The sequence below is a fragment of the Littorina saxatilis genome, linkage group LG8, assembly GCF_037325665.1.
Source record: "Littorina saxatilis isolate snail1 linkage group LG8, US_GU_Lsax_2.0, whole genome shotgun sequence".
Taxonomy (NCBI): Eukaryota; Metazoa; Mollusca; class Gastropoda; order Littorinimorpha; family Littorinidae; genus Littorina; species Littorina saxatilis.
Genome location: NC_090252.1, coordinates 48,982,639 through 49,003,572, shown reverse-complemented (window position 1 = coordinate 49,003,572; position 20,934 = coordinate 48,982,639). Strand labels below are relative to the sequence as shown.

Sequence of the window (20,934 nt, the reverse complement as noted above, 5' to 3'; positions counted from 1 at the left end):
AATTAGTCACCTGGCTGGCTATAGTGGGAGGGTTACTTTTGGTGGTCACATTAGATATTATGTTTTTTGGAAAGTTCGTTTTATTTGCAGCCACAGTTCGGTAAACGACAAATGGCTAAACCCAACCACCTAAGAATGAGAAGCGTTTTTGTAACATGACCCATATTCTGCAAAAATGCAGCCATGACGCAGGGGGTAGGTTACAAAAAAACGTCATGTACCGCTTGACTGCATACGGATATAAGCAAATTATACCTTAAACGAAAGCTAAAGATTGTTGCCATCAGACAGCAAGTAAAATGCCTAATTCGTATACACAGTTTTATTTTTAACAACATCTGTATAACATGCGGACGACAAAACAGGAAATGCCATTTTCTCAATCGATATGTATAGCTAACTGAACGCCTGGTTGAAACCGCAATCAAAAACATCTTGAAAATTGTTTATTCTCACAGCTAGAATTATTTTACATCAACAATTGTTAATTTACCGAGGAAAACAACAGTCATATAAGATAAATAATGGATGATTCTGAATCAACTCCGAAAACCGAACCGGGTCGAAGCAAAAAAGAGTTTACACATACACAGGCTTGAAAAAGGATAATTTGGTTCAATATGTTAGATTTTTACCCATAACGTTAAAGATCAGCTCAATATAAAAGGAAAGTGATCATTGTAAAAGGATTTTGCTATCGCAAAATAATTCAACTTCCGGTTTTACCACATGGCGTCCATAATATTATCACTTTATTACATAGCGTGCATTTGTCAGAAATTATACTAAATGTTAGAAGCGATCTTAAAGTGAAAGTAACGTTTAATAAAAGTATGCGCATTTACTTATTGATTGATATATGACTAAAATAATGGACATGTAATTTAAACGTACAATACGACATTTTGTACACTACCTCTCTAAAAAAAACGCGACTATGACCGACCGATATGTATGTGTAAATTAGGTCATTGTTAGTGATGAAAACGGGTTTTCTTTAAAAGATAACACGCAAACTGTGAAGTTCAAGGCCATAAATGATTTTAGTACTACTTCTTCAAAACAGGTCTGTTTTTCACTCCACCAGTTTCAGTTTTAATAAAATATATGTATAGCTGTCATTTTCAAAAAACCTTATCTGCAATTCACTTAACCAAATACACCATGAACCCAGAAGATATTAGAGTGAGACACTTTACAGTGAAATATGTTATGATTCCCCTTATTTCAAAATATATGCATTTTAATTGGCAGACACGATTCACGTCGTAGGTACGTGTCGTCTGGTGAGGCAACTGTTAGCATTTTTTGTCGTAAGAATTGACATTTTTAAACATAAATCATGGACAAAAAACTAATTCTACAAAAAGTGCAGGTTTTCTTGGTAAAGTCAGTTAAAGCATCTTAAAATTCAAGAAATTGTGCAATTACGTGTATGTATTTGAAATGGCAGACAATATTGAATGAAAGTGATTTTTGACTGATTGAAACCCTACCCCCACTAACAAAATGGGCCCTGAGATTAGGGGTGTTAGTTAAAGATGACTTGAATAATGGCTATGCTTTTCCCCTAAAGTATTCAAAACCTAAACATATTCATAGGCAAGATGTTCTACATTAACACAATTAACTTTTTAAACATATACATATGCTTAGTACACGATACTTCCGGTTTTTCTACCGGATGACTTATACATTTAGGGGGTAAACACCTTATCGTAGAAAAAGCTTTATTTTCAAAAAGTGCAAGTAATTATTAAAAATCATACATAATATTTATATATAGGAGTTAATTTTCCTTCGAAAGTCATTTGTTTCAAGTGGCAGACAATGTCAGTTGGAGAATTACATGTACGTAAAGCGTATAACTGTTGTCTGTGATTAGTGCATTGTGGACACATTGGCACCATTTGATCCTAAATGCTAAACGATGTCGTGATCATACCACAGTTTTAGGATAATTTTACATCGCATCGATTACTAAATTGATGGTAGAATTTCACTGATAAATTCTATTTCCGGTAGCGTCAGTGCCGTTATCTTTTTCTTTTTGTAATAAGGTAATAACGAATGAACCACGTGTCACACTCTTATGCTAGTCTTTAAATGACAATTCCAATTCTAGTAAGTTAAAAGGCATGTATTGCGCGTTACATACATTTATACCCCCCCCCCCCCCCCGGATTACAATGCAAGTAAACACATATAAAGAGATAGTAACGTTTTACATGGTTACACGTTCAGTAGTGAACGTAACGTGTGGTTTAACAAAATTACTTGCACATACAAGTCTGTCTGTGTGTCTTTGTTTGTGTGTTTGTCTATGTCTGTCTGTGTGTTCGTATGTTTGTCTCTCCCTCTGTCTGTCTATCAGTCTGTCTATCTCTCTCTTTCTCTCTGTGTCTCTGTCTGTCTGTCTGTCTGTCTGTCTGTCTGTCTGTCTGTCTGTCTGTCTGTCTCTCTCTCTCTCTCTCTCTCTCTCTCTCTCTCTCTCTCTCTCTCTCTCTCTCTCTCTCTCTGCGAGGTAGGTGCACTTAAAGAGAAAGCAATACAGAAAGAAATGCATTTCTCTACCAAGAATGAAGTTTGTCTGTCTGTGTGTTTGTGTGCGTGTTTTTTTGGTTGCGTAAGTGTTTCTCTATAAGCATCTCTACGTCTTTGTTCGCGTACATAAGTGCGTGCGTGCATGTGTGGGTGTTTCTGTGTCGGTTTGTCTCACTGTGTGTATGTCTGTCATTTTGTCGGTATGTTTGTGTATGTGTCTTTGTGTGTGTGTGTGTGTGTGTGTGTGTGTGTGTGTGTGTGTGTGTGTGCGTGCGTGCGTGCGTGCGTGCGCGCGCGCGCGTGTGTGTGTGTGTATGCGTGCGTGCGTGTGTGTGTGCATGTGTGTGTGTGTGTGTGTGTGTGTGTGTGTGTGTGTGTGTGTGTGTGTGTGTGTGTGTGTGATTGCAATTATTCCTCCTTTTTACATTTAGTCAAGTTTTGACTAAATGTTTTAACGTAGAGGGGGGAATCGAGACGAGGGTCGTGGTGTATGTGCGTGTGTGTGTGTGTGTCTGTGTGTGTGTGTAGAGCGATTCAGACTAAACTACTGGACCGATCTTTATGAAATTTGACATGAGAGTTCCTGGAAATGATATCCCCAGACATATTTTTCATTTTTTTTGATAAATGTATTTGATGACGTCATATCCGGCTTTTCGTGAAAGTTGAGGCGGCACTGTTACGCTCTCATTTTTCAATTAAATTGGTTGAAATTTTGGTCAACTAATCTTCGACAAAGCCCAGACTTCGGTATTGCATTTCAGCTTGGTGGCTTAAAAATTAATCAATGACTTTGGTCATTAAAAATCTGAAAATTGTAAAAATATATTTTTTTTATAAAACGATCCAAATTTACGTTCATCGTATTCTCCATCATTTTCTGATTCCAAAAACATATAAATATGTTATATTTGGATTAAAAACAAGCTCTAAAAATTAAAAATATAAAAATTATTATCAAAATTAAATTTTCGTAATCAATTTAAAAACACTTTCATCTTATTCCTTGTTGGTTCCTGATTCCAAAAACATATAGATATGATATGTTTGGATTAAAAACACGCTCAGAAAGTTAAAACGAAGAGAGGTACACAAAAGCGTGCTATCCTTCTCAGCGCAACTACTACCCCGCTCTTCTTGTCAATTTCACAAAAATAAACAGATAATGACGTCATTTTAAGTGGCACAAACGTGTACATGAATGCCTTCCCTTTCGAATGATTTACAGTTATAGAATTTCTGTCAATCGGTTTAAGTTTTATGTCCGTTTTATGAACCCAACCCTCAAAACAAGAATAGTAACGCCAAAGAAGGAAAACATACACACAAACCAACGTTTTTCTCACCGGTGGTTTGGAATATTGTCCCAAAACTTTAGATTTAGTGTTGTGGTGTTAAAATCTATCAGAAAAATGTGTTTGCTAACGTGACGCCAAAAAGTAACCAAAACGGTCCTTAGCCGACTGACTAAATGATGTACAAGAACTTCATGTCACACTCTTTCATTCAGTATAGCACCATTCACACAGTTGTTATTCTGTACAAGACAATAAGTTAGTCTAACATTTAGAATGTTCATAAGATGAAAACAAGAGAAAACCAGACTGATTAAAACAACTGCTTAGTACTAACAAAGCATGAATCTTAATGATAACGTAATACATATGTAACTGTTAAGACCATAAAAAACCTATATGCTAAAATAACTTCGAACTTTTAAGAACTTCTTATAAGATACACAGCACATTTAGATAAACACCAGAATGATAAAACAAAAGGCAACTCGTTAAAACTATTAAATGCATCAATGTCTAAAACACGAAAGACTCAAATATAAGATACAAAATTCTCTAGAATTGTTTATTAAAACTGAAACCGACCTGCTCAAAGTAAACCATACCCACCCCCTCCCAACCCTCCTCCTACACTAAATACTAATTATTTCTACTCTTAACTTCCCAACTACACGTTATCCATAAACTATGCACAGGAACATGTGTGTCAGCATTATGTGGTACCGACATGACTTGTGCAGGGAGGCATGACGTCATGATGCATCAATTGACGTCAAACATTTTTGACCGTGACGTAATCTTCTTATGCGAGCTTTATCCATAGACTCGGTCAATGTTAAAGTTTCTATCACATTCACACACACACACACACACACACACGCACGCACGCACACACGCACGCACGCACGCACAGACAGACAAGTTAGCATCGCATAGGCTACACTTACGTGAGCCAAAAACAAAGTCAGGAAATGTATCACGGTAAAACTATATCACAGTAAAACTATTATCACAGGCGTGGCACAATCAAAACTCCACAAGATACGCCCTGAGCATTAAGGTGTCAACCACCCATCCCCTGGTCACACATGACAAACTCGGAATTTACCATATTTGGGGGGAAAAAGGTGGAGACTTTTATCGGTTAGAAAAGGAAAGTGAAAGGGCTTTGGGGAGGCAGAAATAGAGAAGAGACAAGAAAAATATCCTAAGTAGGTTCACGGCATCGAGATTGATGCGACCTTCTCTCAGAAGTGAGTAGAGAAGGCTCCCCCATCCTCCACCAGGCGGACGCGCCTCTACGACAATTAGGGGGCGCGAGGTTGCTATTTGTTTCTATATCCCTTACATAACTTTGTTTTCGGCAAAATAAAACATGGTAAAAACGCTTGTTTAAAAACATTTTTTTGGAATTAAAAAAAATTGTTGTTGGTCTACTCAGCCTTTTACCTGCAGTGCAATTTCTTTGGAACAAAACACATGTTTAAGGGTGTGGGTGGTGGCTCATGTCCAACTTAGGGCCCCCTTTCTTTACCATTACATTAAAGGCATATGTACGCGCTCCCGTGTTTACAAAGTGTAGTTTGCCAATAATCGATGTCAAACGCACCATAAGACCATATAATGACGATATGTCACCATGCGCGGACCATAATACATGCATTACAGCTTGTTCTAGCCTCTGAAAAAGTGAGGATGTCAACAAAGCCGCGGTGTTAGCTCCCTTGCATCAACGTTACATGTGTTGCCAAATCTATAAATAGGACGATCCAGATCAAAATGAAAATTAACATATCTCAACATTGAAGGGGTCCTAGACCCGCAATATTTTGCAGGGAACTTAATTTAGCATGTCTCCAGCTGTTGGTAAAGCAATTAGCGTGTATAATCATCGAGTACATATGCCTTTAACGTTCATTGGAGTTGAATAGGGGACAATACATTCCACCTGCTGTCTGTCTTCGCTCTGTCTTTGTCTGTGTCTGTCTGTCTTAGTCTCTATGCCTGTCTTTGTCTGTCTATCTGTCTCTGTCTTTCTCTACCTGTCTGTGTGTGTGTGTATGTATGTGTGTGTGTATGTCTGTCTGTCTTTGTCTCTCCGTCTTTGTCTCTCTGTCTGTGTCTCTGTGTATGTCTGCATGTGTCTGTCTGTCTGTGTCTATTTGTCTCTGTCTGTCTGTGTGTCTGTCTCTCTGTCTCTGTCTCTGTCTCTCTCTCTATTTCACTATATCTCTCTATCTTTATTCCACTATCTCTTTTCTTTTCATGTGCCTTTTTGTTTCGCTTGCAGTCTTGTGCAACTGTTATCAATGCCCTGACATTAACCATGTTTCTGTGCTGTGGCACTAACACTTCCTGTTTTCACCACCTGTGCTACCTGTGTCTCTCTACCTTTCTGTCTCTATGTCTGTCTATATGTATGTCTGAGTATGTGTTTGTGCCTGTAATTGTTTGAATGTATTAGTTATGCCTCTCTAACACCGCCGAAGTGACTCAGCAGAAGTGTAGTGTCATCTTCCGAGGGTAGCCTACCGCAGCGACCCGACATCCACCCCCCCCCCCCCCCTATAGCGTCTGTAAAATCGACAAGTCTGGCAGCGGAACGAAATTCAGAGGTGGTTGGAGCAGTGAGTGCAGGGACAGGGCGGTGTGAGAGCGCAACGGGACAAGGAACAGGTGTAAAGACGAAAAAAAAGAAGAAAAAAAGTTATGCCTCTCTATGCTCTCCACATGTAATGCCACATGTGGCATTTGTTAAAGGAAAAGGTTTAAGAAACGGAACAGTGCCTTAAACTAAAAACTAACATACGGATCAGTTTGTTTAAAAAAAAAGCAAAAAAAAAAAAAAAAAGCTTGCAAACTAATCCATTATTTTTGAAGTTTTTGATTGCCTGATTAATTTGTGTATGTGTTGATTGATTGATTGATTGATTGATTCATTCATTGGTAGATGGATTAATGATTATTAATAGGTTGGTTGATTGGCGTTCATAAATGTGCTTTTCTCTAAAACAAAAAATATGCATACTTCCTATGCGTCTGCTAAGCATATTTTCTTGTAGACGAGGATTATATAATACTAGTAATACCCGTGCTCTGCACGGGATTTTTTCTTCTTCATTAATTACAGTTAATTATGAATAAGCAACAACAAAAACATGTTAAATGTGCAATGGCACAACAGAATGCCATACATTTATTGGGAGAGATGAAAAAAAACAAGAAGAGCAAACGCTCGATCGAGTCACTTTCGCAGTTCTGAATATTATATGAGGCATCAGATGGACAGGAAGAAATTGCTATTCACAACACAATGAGTCACGTTCACATAAAATTTGAGCCCGGTCACTTTTATAGTTTCCGAGAAAAGCCCAACGTTAAGTTGTGTGTTGCCGAACAGAAAAGGCTAGTTATCTCCCTTGTTTTTCTGATAACGTTCGTAAAAGGCTACAGATGTAAATACTTTGATGTAAAGAATAATCCTACAAAGTTTCAATCACATCCGATGAACTTTGTCAAAGATATAAAATGTCTAATTTTTCCTTTGACGCTGACCTGTGACCTTGAAAAAGGTCAAAGGTCAACGAAACCATCGTTAAAGTGTAGAGGTCATTGGAGGTCACGACTAAACAAAATATGAGCCCGATCGCTTTGATAGTTTCCTGTCAAAGATATAAAATGTCTAATTTTTCCTTTGACGCTGACCTGTGACCTTGAAAAAGGTCAAAGGTCAACGAAACCATCGTTAAAGTGTAGAGGTCATTGGAGGTCACGACTAAACAAAATATGAGCCCGATCGCTTTGATAGTTTCCGAGAAAAGTCCAACGTTAAGGTGGTGTCTACGGACGGCCGGCCGGACGGCCGGCGGCCGGCCGGACAGACTAACACTGACCGATTACATAGAGTCACTTTTTCTCAAGTGACTCAAAAAAGGGCACAGTGGTGGATTGGCCATGACTTGTGCAGTGACAACAGTAACATATTAAATTTAGAAGTAATTGCGACAAATTTACCCCAAAAAAGCGCTAGCACACACAGAACAACAAAATGTGATAAAACATCAAACCTAAGAAAAGCAGCGTTCAATATGCAATGAACTGCAAACCATTTACACAGCAGCAAACATGTGACGCTTTCTGAAATTTCGGTCAATGTAGTGATATTTTCTTTTTACCAGGCTCGGCGCTTGAATACACTTTCTTTGTTTTTTTGCGTAGCTGCTCACCATTAGTAATGCAAGAATCCACAGCTTGGTGAAGGCAGACAGTTACGAAGGAAAGGCTAAATGCGGAAAAACAAAAAAAGTGGCTACATTGACCGAAATCTCAGAAAATATGACACATGGGAGTGAAACAAACACATAAACACAGCATTAAATGAGCAAATAGTGTGCACAGTACAAAAAAAAGTTTTACACATCAGCAAATAGGAATGAAAATGTAACCCAGTGGTAAATATACAGTGGGTTCTGTGAACAATAACAAATCATGTAATTGGGAAACAATAAAACAGCGTTAAATTGTGCCCTTTTCTGAGATTTCAGTCAATGTGGACAGTCTGAGAATTCAATCAATGTGACAAAATCATTTTGTCACGCTTCAACCAAGATGATGAATGCTAGTTAAAATGTGTAAAAGAATATATAACACCAATCATCTAATTGGGAAAGAAATCTCGTCGCAGTACCCGACAGCTCGAGTCACCCACAATGAAACGTTTGTACGATTGACTGGACTTAACAAATTAGCAGCTACATTTTCATAAGTGAGGGACATAAATGTGCAAAAAAATGTGCCCAGAGAACAATAGTTGTACACATCACCATATATGTCTTGAGACGGGAAAAAAACCAGCACTAAATGGAACAAACTTTGTACACTTCAGCAAACATGTGAGTGAAAAATAAAATGTTAACCCTTACACTGGTGCAATTCTGTAACACATGTTACATAGCCACTGGTGATATAACAGAGAGAAAAATAACAAAAAACAGTCATATAGGTTTTCGCATCCATGGGAGGTAATCGGAACCGACCAAACAGACTGAGCCAGTAGCGCGACATATGTCGTGACAACCAGGTGACAGTATACGTAAAGTAGCCCAGCCTAAGGGTTAAAATGAGAAATTGGTTCTGCGTTCTGCGAACAACAAAATGTTTACACATGCATTGTGCACAGAGAACAATAGTGTACAGATCACCATGCTATATGGCATTATGATGGTTAGGCCTGAAGAAATAAATTTTATTTCTCTTGGGCTGCAAGCCAGCACAACATATTTAAAACATTTCATTTGCCAAATCAGCGCCACCAAAACTGATAAATAGGACTCAGCATGGAGTATTCATTGCAGGGGCTCTTTTTTGTTTGTCATGCTGTGTGCCACATGCGTTGCAGTTGTCACCGTGTGTAGAGTTTAAGATGATGTGATTCCTATTCTTATAAAGACAAAGTCGATCCCTGTTACAACCCCCGCAAAAATGTACATGATTGCCCATATGGTCTTTGTTGATGTTCTTTGTGTCGTGACTTTATCGATATGTCGCAAAATGATTCCACAAAATTCGAAACAGGGATCAGATTTTACCCGCAACTACTGACTTGAGCAAATAGTGTGCACAGTACACAAAAAAGTTTTACACATCAGCAAATAGAAATGAAAATGTAACCCAGTGGTAAATATACAGTGGGTGCTGTGAACAATAACAAATCAAGTAATTGGGAAACAATAAAACAGCGTTAAATTGTGCCCTTTTCTGAGATTTCAGTCAATGTGGACAGTCTGAGAATTCAATCAATGTGACAAAATCATTTTGTCACGCTTCAACCAAGATGATGAATGCTAGTTAAAATGTGTGAAAGAATATATAACACCAATCATATAAATTATAATTGGGAAAGAAATCTCGTCGCAGTACCCGACAGGTCGAGTCACCCACAATGAAACGTTTGTACGATTGACTGGACTTAAACAAATTAGCGGCTACATTGACATAAGTGAGGGACATAAATGTGCAAAAAAATGTGCCCAGAGAACAATAGTTGTACACATCACCATATATGTCTTGAGACGGGGAAAAAACCAGCACTAAATGGAAAAAAATGTGTACACTTCAGCAAACATGTGAGTGAAAAATAAAATGTTAAAATTTGAAATTGGTTCTGCGTTCTGCGAACAACAAAATGTTTACACATGCATTGTGCACAGAGAACAAAAGTTTACAGATCACCATGCATATATGGCATTATGATGGTTAGGCCTGAATAAATAAATTTGCTTTTGTTTAATATTTCTCTTGGGCTGCAAGCCAGCACAACATAATTAAAACATTTCATTTGCCAAATCAGCGCCACCAAAACTGATAAATAGGACTAAGCATGGAGTATTCATTGCAGGGGCTCTTTTTATATTTAGTCAAGTTTTGACTAAATATTTTAACGTAGAGGGGGGAATCGAGACGAGGGTCGTGGTGTATGTGTGTGTGTGTGTGTGTGTGTGTGTGTGTGTGTGTGTGTGTGTGTGTGTCTGTCTGTCTGTGTGTGTGTGTAGAGCGATTCAGACTAAACTACTGGACCGATCTTTATGAAATTTGACATGAGAGTTCCTGGGTATGAAATCCCCATACGTTTTTTTCATTTTTTCAATAAATGTCTTTGATGACGTCATATCCGGCTTTTCGTGAAAGTTGAGGCGGCACTGTCACGCTCTCATTTTTCAACCAAATTGGTTGAAATTTTGGTCAAGTAATCTTCGACGAAAGCCGGGGTTTGGTATTGCATTTCAGCTTGGTGGCTTAAAAACTAATGAGTGAGTTTGGTCATTAAAAATCTGAAAATTGTAAAAAAAATATTTTTTTTATAAAACGATCCACATTTACGTACATCTTATTCTTTATCATTTTCTGATTCCAAAAATATATAAATATGTTATATTTGGATTAAAAACAAGCTCTGAAAATTAAAAATATAAAAATTATTATCAAAATTAAATTGTCCAAATCAATTTAAAAACACCTTCATCTTATTCCTTGTCGGTTCCTGATTCCAAAAACATATAGATATGATATGTTTGGATTAAAAACACGCTCAGAAAGTTAAAGCGAAGAGAGGTACAGAAAAGCGTGCTATCCTTCTCACCGCAAGTACTACCCCGCTCTTCTTGTCAATTTCACTGCCTTTGCCGTGCGCGGTGGACTGACGATGCTACGAGTATACGGTCTTGCTGCGTTGCATTGCGTTCAGTTTCATTCTGTGAATTCGACAGCTACTTGACTAAATGTTGTATTTTCGCCTTACGCGACTTGTTATATTTTTAGTCAAGTTTTGACTAAATATTTTAACATCGAGGGGGAATCGAAACGAGGGTCGTGGTGTATGTGCGTGTGTGTGTGTGTCTGTGTGTGTGTGTGTGTGTGTGTGTGTGTGTGTGTGTGTGTAGAGCGATTCAGACTAAACTACTGGACCGATCTTTATGAAATTTGACATGAGAGTTCCTGGGTATAAAATCACCGAACATTTTTTTCATTTTTTTGATAAATGTCTTTGATGACGTCATATCCGGCTTTTCGTGAAAGTTGAGGCGGCACTGTCACGCCCTCATTTTTCAACCAAATTGGTTGAAATTTTGGTCAAGGAATCTTCGACAAAGCCCGGACTTCGGTATTGCATTTCAGCTTGGTGGCTTAAAAATTAATTAATGACTTTGGTCATTAAAAATCTGAAAATTGTAAAAAAAAATAAAAATTTAAAAAACGATCCAAATTTACGTTTATCTTATTTTCCATTATTTGCTGATTCCAAAAACATATAAATATGTTATATTTGGATTAAAAACAAGCTCTGAAAATTAAATATATAAAAATTATTATCAAAATTAAATTGTCCAAATCAATTTAAAAACACTTTCATCTTATTCCTTGTCGGTTCCTGATTCCAAAAACATATAGATATGATATGTTTGGATTAAAAACACGCTCAGAAAGTTAAAACAAAGAGAGGTACAGAAAAGCGTGCTATCCTTCTTAGCGCAACTACTACCCCGCTCTTCTTGTCAATTTCACTGCCTTTGCCATGAGCGGTGGACTGACGATGCTACGAGTATACGGTCTTGCTGAAAAATGGCATTGCGTTCAGTTTCCTTCTGTGAGTTCGACAGCTACTTGACTAAATATTGTATTTTCGCCTTACGGGACTTGTTTGTTTGTCATGCTGTGTGCCACACGCGTTGCAGTTGTCACCGTGTGTAGAGTTTAAGATGATGTGATTCCTATTCTTATAAAGACAAAGTCGATCTCCGTTACAACCCCGCAAAAATTTACATGATTGCCCATATGGTCTTTGTTGATGTTCTTTGTCTCGTGACTTTATCGATATGTCGCAAAATGATTCCACAAAATTCAAAACAGGGATCAGATTTTACCCGCAACTACGGACTCTGAAAAGGTTGTGAAAAAATGGGTTGAATGTGAATGTTTATTCCTGAGACAATGCTTGGAGAGCTTCTCCCGATGTGACTGCGTCATCTGAAGTGGACTGGGTTGCGTTTTGTGTTGCATCAAACATGTCTGTGGATTGTGTTGAATTTTGTGTTGCGTCAATCATGTCGTCATCCATGATTTGACCGAGCGTTAGGACGTCGACATTGTCGAGGTGGTTTCATGTGTTTGTAGGAGTGCTTGTTGCCGCAGGGTTGTTTTGTGCAGCGGTGGGTGTGGGTGAACGTAGTGCAGATGAAGATTAGCTGGCTATTGCTGCATGGTTGTTTGGTGCAGCAGTGGGTGCAGATGAATGTAGAGCAGATGAAGATTAGCTGGCTATTGCTGCAGGGTTGTTTGGTGCAGCCGTGGGTGTAGATGAACGAAGTGCAGATGAAGATGAGCTGACTATTGCTGCAGGGTTGTTTGGTGCAGCAGTGGGTGTAGATGAACGTAGTGCAGATGAAGATGAACGTAGTGCAGATGAAGATTAGCTGGCTATTGCTGCAGGGTTGTTTGGTGCAGCAGTGGGTGTAGATGAACGTAGTGCAGATGGAGATGAGCTGGCTATTGCCGCAGGGTTGTTTGGTGCAGCGGTGGGTGTAGATGAACGTAGTGCAGATTAAGATGAGCTGGCCGACTGGAGGCGTTGATTTTCATACCTAAGTTTGGTTAGTTGTGTGAAGTCTTTGCTCGCTTTGGTTTTTGCATCTGACAATTGGTTGATGATGGTCTGGAAAGATTGCTTTTGTTTTTGTCGAAGTCGGGGTACTGCTCCACAGGCCAAGTTGTGGTTACCGTCATGAAGTGAGGTCGCAGTGAGTTGGTCGTTGGGATGCCATATCTGAAGAAAATGAAGAAAAAAAATATATACCTTATATACACAGGAGTATGCAACACTGAAAAAATGATTTGTTTTGGCAGGAATGACGTTTGCATGATTACGTCTACATGAACAAAATTTTCTCTTTATACGTTTGCTCATTGGTGTAAAAATCCAGCCCCCCCCCCCCCCAAATGATCACACACACACACAGTGATGAAAGTGCGCATCTCTTCCCAGCCTTGCAGCGCTTTGAAAGTTGGAAGCATTAAAGGTAAAAGCCATCGTGAAGATACGAACAAAAAGTATGACGCCTAAAATATATAATGATTCAAACGCATAGTATAACATATGTAAATGACAACAGAAAATATATACATGGTTCAAACACACGCACACACACACACAATCGAGTGCATGCATCCATGCATATAAAGTCATGTACACACACACACACACACAAACACACACCCAATAAATGTACGTCCACTGGCATGTGTGTGTGCTGTTTTCAGGTAATAGCACAGCCCTCCCTCCTCCCTCACGTAAGGCCTATACCATGGGTCATAGATTTTTACGAAATGGAAATCTAAAACGTCTAAAATATATATAATGATTCAAACGCACATTATAACTAAATGACAACCTATGCCTGGGTTAGAAAAGTAGCAAAATAACTATTTGCTCCATGCTGTTTTCAGGTAATACACCCCCCCCCCCCCCCCATATGTATTGAATGGCCTAAGCAATATTCTTTCTGCATCTGCATGGGTAACCCCGGCAGAACCCAAAACTTTGTTTTCTTTCTTACTCAAGGGACGTAACCACTCAGTACACGTTTTCGAAGAATTCGATTTTGGGTGTTGCAAATTCTTTATCTCTATAGTATAACCCCTGTGGCAGAATACAGCAAGGTTAGGAACACTTTAAGGAAAGTTTTACAGACTGATAAATGGGATTTACCTGCAGAGCCAGTTGTAGAATCCACCAGTCGATGCAACACGCCAACAGCAGCTCTGCTATTGCTGCAGGGTTGTTTGGTGCAGCAGTGGGTGTAGATGAACGTAGTGCGCAGATGAAGATGAGCTGGCTATTGCCGCAGGGTTGTTTGGTGCAGCGGTGGGTGTAGATGAACGTAGTGCAGATGAAGATGAGCTGGCCGACTGGAGGCGTTGATTTTCATACCTAAGATTGGTTGGTTGTGTGAAGTCTTTGCTCGCTTTGGTTTTTGCATCTGACAATTGGTTGATGATGGTCTGGAAAGATTGCTTTTGTTTTTGTCGAAGTCGGGGTACTGCTCCACAGGCCAAGTTGTGGTCACCGTCATGAAGTGAGGTCGCAGTGAGTTGGTCGTTGGGATGCCATATCTGAAGAAAATGAAGAAAAAAAATATATACCTTATATACACAGGAGTATGCAACACTGAAAAAATGATTTGTTTTGGCAGGAATGACGTTTGCATGATTACGTCTACATGAACAACATTTTTTCTTTATACGTTTGCTCATTGGTGTAAAAATCCAGCCCCCCCCAAAAAAATGATCACACACACACAGTGATGAAAGTGCGCATCTCTTCCCAGCCTTGCAGCGCTTTGAAAGTTGGAAGCATTAAAGGTAAAAGCCATCGTGAAGATACGAACAAAAAGTATGACGCCTAAAATATATAATGATTCAAACGCATAGTATAACATATGTAAATGACAACAGAAAATATATACATGGTTCAAACACACACACACACACACACACACACAATCGAGTGCATGCATCCATGCATATAAAGTCATGTACACACACACACACACACAAACACACACCCAATAAATGTACGTCCACTGGCATGTGTGTGTGCTGTTTTCAGGTAATAGCACCGCCCTCCCTCCTCCCTCATGTAAGGCCTATACCATGGGTCATAGATTTTTACGAAACGGAAATCTAAAACGTCTACAATATATATATAATGATCCAAACGCATATTATAACTAAATGACAACCTATGCCTGGGTTAGAAAAGTAGCAAAATAACTATTTGCTCCATGCTGTTTTCAGGTAATACACCCCCCCCCCCCCCCCCATATGTATTGAATGGCCTAAGCAATATTCTTTCTGCATCTGCATGGGTAACCCCGGCAGAACCCAAAACTTTGTTTTCTTTCTTACTCAAGGGACGTAACCACTCAGTACACGTTTTCGAAGAATTCGATTTTGGGTGTTGCAAATTCTTTATCTCTATAGTATAACCCCTGTGGCAGAATACAGCAAGGTTAGGAACACTTTAAGGAAAGTTTTACAGACTGATAAATGGGATTTACCTGCAGAGCCAGTTGTAGAATCCACCAGTCGGTGCAACACGCCAACAGCAGCTCTGCTATTGCTGCAGGGTTGTTTGGTGCAGCAGTGGGTGTAGATGAACGTAGTGCGCAGATGAAGATGAGCTGGCTATTGCCGCAGGGTTGTTTGGTGCAGCGGTGGGTGTAGATGAACGTAGTGCAGATGAAGATGAGCTGGCCGACTGGAGGCGTTGATTTTCATACCAAAGATTGGTTAGTTGTGTGAAGTCTTTGCTCTCTTTGGTTTTTGCATCTGACAATTGGTTGATGATGGTCTGGAAAGATTGCTTTTGTTTTTGTCGAAGTCGGGGTACTGCTCCACAGGCCAAGTTGTGGTCAGCGTCATGAAGTGAGGTCGCAGTGAGTTGGTCGTTGGGATGCCATATCTGAAGAAAATGAAGAAAAAAATATATATACCTTATATACACAGGAGTATGCAACACTGAAAAAATGATTTGTTTTGGCAGGAATGACGTTTGCATGATTACGTCTACATGAACAAAATTTTCTCTTTATACGTTTGCTCATTGGTGTAAAAATCCAACCCCCCCCCCCCCCAAATGATCACACACACACAGTGATGAAACTGCGCATCTCTTCCCAGCCTTGCAGCGCTTTGAAAGTTGGAAGCATTGAAGGTAAAAGCCATCGTGAAGATACGAACAAAAAGTATGACGCCTAAACGTAACCACTCAGTACACGTTTTCGAAGAATTCGATTTTGGGTGTTGCAAATTCTTTATCTCTATAGTATAACCCCTGTGGCAGAATACAGCAAGGTTAGGAACACTTTAAGAAAGTTTTACAGACTGATAAATGGGATTTACCTGCAGAGCCAGTTGTAGAATCCACCAGTCGATGCATCACGCCAACAGCAGCTCTGCCCCGATTCAAAGATGGCAACGTTCAGTTTGGGTCTGACTAAAGACTGCGCGACCGCACGCGACTGCACGCGACCTTGCACTACCTTGCGGGGCCTCAAACTAAATCATGTACGTGTAATATTTTTTATATATCCAGTATCTGTACAACATTATCATACTTTGTACCGAGTTTTAAGTCAGAGAAACAAAACACACGGCTAGGTTCGTCTGGGGTGCGGTCGCGTAGTGTTTAGTCAAACCGTTCGTTTAACAGCCAATGGGGAGGTCTTCCGGTCGCTTCGTCTGCTAGGAAACGGCGCGTCAGAATGCCAGAAAAAGCCATTTGGCTTCGGAATCGGCTATTCTAACCGGGCGGATCGTGTGCGCCGCAAAATGTTCCTATAACCCCCAGACAGCGGGGCCCAAATCGGCCGGGTTTGGGAGGAGATAGCGATGCAAGGCCCCAAAACGGTCGCGTATTATAATATAGATACTAGAGGAATACCCGGCTCCGCCGGGTGGATCGCGAGACAGAGTAGCGGTTCGCCGGCTTAGAGCACGTGTTAAAAATGTTCATCTACCAGTGTGTGCCCGGGGTCCACCTGAATATGCCCACCAAATTTGATGCAGAATATTTACGATGGGAGTGGTAGTATTAGTGGCAATATTTTGAGAATTTTCATCCACCAGTTTGTGCCCGGGGTCCACCTGAATATGCCCACCAAATTTGATGCAGAATATTTACGATGGAAGGGGTAGTATTAGTGGCAATATTTTGAAGATGGGAGGGATTTTGTACACGAATTGCAATACTTATGAAACCGAGTGCCGAAACACCACAATCATCTTTGGATGCGAAGTCCTATCATACAGGATTGTGAATTTTAGAGCTTATTTGTAAGCCCTATAAAAACTGTTACAGCTTCACAAAGGAAGGCAAGAACATACAGAGAGACAAAAGCCGCCAGACCCCATCACAAACAGAACGCTAAAATCCACAGGTGTTGCCTTGCGAGCTAGCTCTAAAAAGCTCACAACTTCTAAGAGTTACTAAGACGTACAACTGTGCAGAGTCTCCCTGTCACACTCTCCCCCGTTTGAATGAACTTTGTCCCCAAAGTTCCGAACCATGGACCCGCCAAGCTTAGATGCCTCCCAGGTTCGTGGAATGGGAACAGCACGAAAATGATTCAGTGGCCATAATGCCATTCCTGAACATATCATGTCGAGTCCCATCCTTGTCGACCACGCCGAATGTAACCGAGTGCCGAAACATCATAATCACATTTGGAGGCGAAGTCCACTCAAACAGGATTGAGAATTTTAGAGCTTATTTCTAAGCCCTTTAAAAACTGTTATGGGTTCTCAAAGGGAGGCCAGAACATACAGAGAGACAATGATAAAATCGTTTATTTAACGTCACTCTGTAAAAACATTGGCGACATTTGTCTTAGATTAAAAACACACACAGGCGCGCACACAAACTTTCCGTTTATGTACAGTGGTTCACCACCCTCCCATCCCCCGCACACTCTCGCTCATCTAATTAAAAATGGTAATAAGAGATACTTGGATATAAAACGGTATTCTTAAAGGTTCTGATAAAAAAAATATATAGTAGCTATATGAGAAGCAATGGCGTCAGCCGCAGCAATGTCTCTTCATATCCAGGGACCAAGTGGGTGCGTGTGCACAAGTCCAGCGATAAGTTTGGGACCTTGCCACCCAAGGTCTTTATTAAAACTCAAGAGATAGCTTAATTGTTCACTTGGGGTATTTGGCAGGATACAGAGAGACAAAAGCCGCCAGACATCATCACAAACAGAACTCTACAATCCACAGGTGTTGCCTACACACACACACACACACACACACACACACACAAACTCAAGTTTCTATCTTATTTAAAGATGCACGCCCCCCGTACCCCCCGAGCAGGTTAGGGTTCGCATCCTCAACTAATGTACCCATACATGTACCACAATCAGACCCCCCCCCCCCCCTCACCCTACCTAGGTACGGCCCTGTTAAAGTGGAGAAAGTCTTATATTGGGGGATCTGAAAAGGGGGTTACACGTACTGTAATGGGACATGTCGAAGGTGAATCACTCAGCATTTGCTTTTCAGTCTTGTTGATAGTCTGGGACGTATACCACTGTCACACAGTATGTAGTGACTGACTAGTGCATTATTTTTGGCTCACGTAAGTGTAGCCTATGCGATGCTAACTTTTGTCTGTCTGTGCGTGCGTGCGTATGTATGAATGTACTAGAATGAATACCCGCTTCCCCGGGTACCCGGCTTCGCCGGAAAGAAGTACTTAGAGCCGTACGCCGAACTATGGACCCGCCAAGCTTAGGTCCCTCCCAGATTCGTGGAATGGGAACAGCACGAAAATGATTCAGTGGCCATAATGCCATTCCTGACCATATCGAGTCCCATCCTTGTCGACGAATGTAACCGTGTTAATCACCTTTGGAGGCGAACTCCACTCAAACAGGACTGAGCAAGTTATGGCTTCTCAAAGGAAGGCCAGTACATAAAATTACACAAAAGCCGCCAGACCACATCACAAACAGAACTGAAGAATGCACAGGTGTTGCTTACATAGAGACACACACACTCACACACACACACACACAAACACAGAGAAGCCGTATCTATAGAGAGATAGATGACAGTGTATTTTTCGCGTGGCTATAAATTGATTCGACCTTTGCACTTTTACAGTGAGGATAATTTACGGGTCCAATTTACGTTCTGTACACTGCGTTGACCTTCTAAAAATAGGTAACAGTAACAGAACGCCGGGAATATCCGAAGACGCTCAGCGCAGTGGACAGCGCAGTGTAGTAACTTACAACTGAACGGGAAAGCCACACGAAGGAAGGGAGATAAACGCCAAACACTGGAGAAGATAAGGAAGAGTTACTTATAATGGTGAAATGAACACAAAAACGAAAATGAGTTCAGAGCTGCGCGCTGAGAGCACGTGTTGAAATATCTCATCGATGATATTGTGTCCGGGGTGTAGCTGAATACGGTGTCCAAATTTGAAAAAGATCCACCGAGAACTTTGGCGTTGTGATGTGGTGTAGCGGCTATGGTGTGTCGGTATGGGGGCCCGGGTAAGCTGAGGTGGAACCAAAATAGCTGAGGTGGAACCAAAATCGGTTCCGCGCTGCGCGCTGAGAGCACGTGTTGAAATATCGACCAGGTTGTGTCGTGTCCCGGGTCTACTTGAATATGCCCACCAAATTTGAAGCAGATCCATCGAGAACTTTGGCCGTGCATCGCGCACAGACACACAGACAGATACACGTATATATATATAGATGTCTGTGGTAGAAACTTTAACATTTGAAGACGTCACAACATTTGAAGACGTCACATTATGACGTAAGAGGGTTAGACGTCACGCGAAGGAATTACTGAAAGTCTCGGTCATTGTTATTATGAGCGGGCCGAGACTAGATTTTTCTTCGAAATCGGCCATTCAGATCTAGATCTAGTGTCTCGCTTTCTTGCACAGTGTCACCTATGCCGCTTACTGTGTGTGTGTGTGTGTGTGTGTGTGTGTCACTGTGTGTGTGTGTGTGTGTGTGTGTGTGTGTGTGTGTGTGTGTGTGTGTGTGTGTGTGTGTGTGTGTGTGTGTATGTGTGACGAAGTGATTGAGTTTGTGTTACTGTTTGTCGATTTCTTACGTGAGCCTTGAAGGCTTCGCCTCTTGTTTTATCATGAATGCATGCAACCTTGATGATGTAGTTCACCGATCACTTACACTTACAGCTTGCAGATAATCTAAAAATCGAATGATTCAAGTAGGTGATGCCGCAAATCGAACCATACAATGTGTCCATTACAGTCTAGATATATATTTCGAAAGCATTCGATATAGGTAGAATTGTGAGGTATCTCCTTCAAAACGGCAACATCTGCACTGTATTTCTTTTTCTATGAGTAGGGCACAATGTCCGCAAATGTTACTGTCATCAAAATCTTGGTGTGCACCTTTTTCTGCAAAGTTCTTTTATTTCAGTCTCTGTCGGATACTCTGAGCACTTGAGGTCAATTTATAATTGCACGAAATGTGGTATGTCTCGACTCTTGATGTTGACACATTCAAAGCATGAACAGCACAATGTCACAATGTTGAGTTAAAACAGCATCCCAGATTTTCGACAGCCGTGAATAACCACTGAGGTGATCTTCCTTGAACTCTTGACAACCACTGTTGACAACAGAAAGTATAGTTCCTCGTGGTTGTAAAGACGGCGATACATGTATACGGGCAGGTTTCACGGTAATCAGACTCTTTGATGTGTGTAAACTTTGCCTTCAAATTACTTGCTTACTGTGTTGATTTTCATCATTTTTTCTGCTTGGCATGAGTAAGTATGGTATTTGCAATACAAAAAAATAAATAAAAGCTAAAATGTTTGTGTTTGAGCAATTATTTGAGCGCGTTTTTCGAAGCGAACGTGTGAATCCTGACAGACACCATTTCCTTCTGTCACATGACCCCATCTCAAAGTGTGATTCAACAGACACAAAAATAACACACAAAACTTATGATAATGGGGTTATTAATTCAATTAATAC

At 40.4% G+C, this 20,934-nt stretch overlaps 1 protein-coding gene and 1 long non-coding RNA gene across 2 annotated transcripts in view; both read right to left on the bottom strand.

Moving 5' to 3' along the window:
• Positions 1–20,934, bottom strand: part of LOC138973754 (uncharacterized) — a 279,057-nt gene that overhangs the window by 248,108 nt on the left and 10,015 nt on the right. The window lies entirely within an intron of this gene.
• Positions 7,001–14,577, bottom strand: LOC138973737 (uncharacterized). Its single transcript, XR_011458132.1, has 2 exons — positions 14,101–14,577; positions 7,001–13,158 (listed from the first exon to the last, which is right to left on the bottom strand). It is a non-coding gene; the product is annotated as an uncharacterized lncRNA (long non-coding RNA).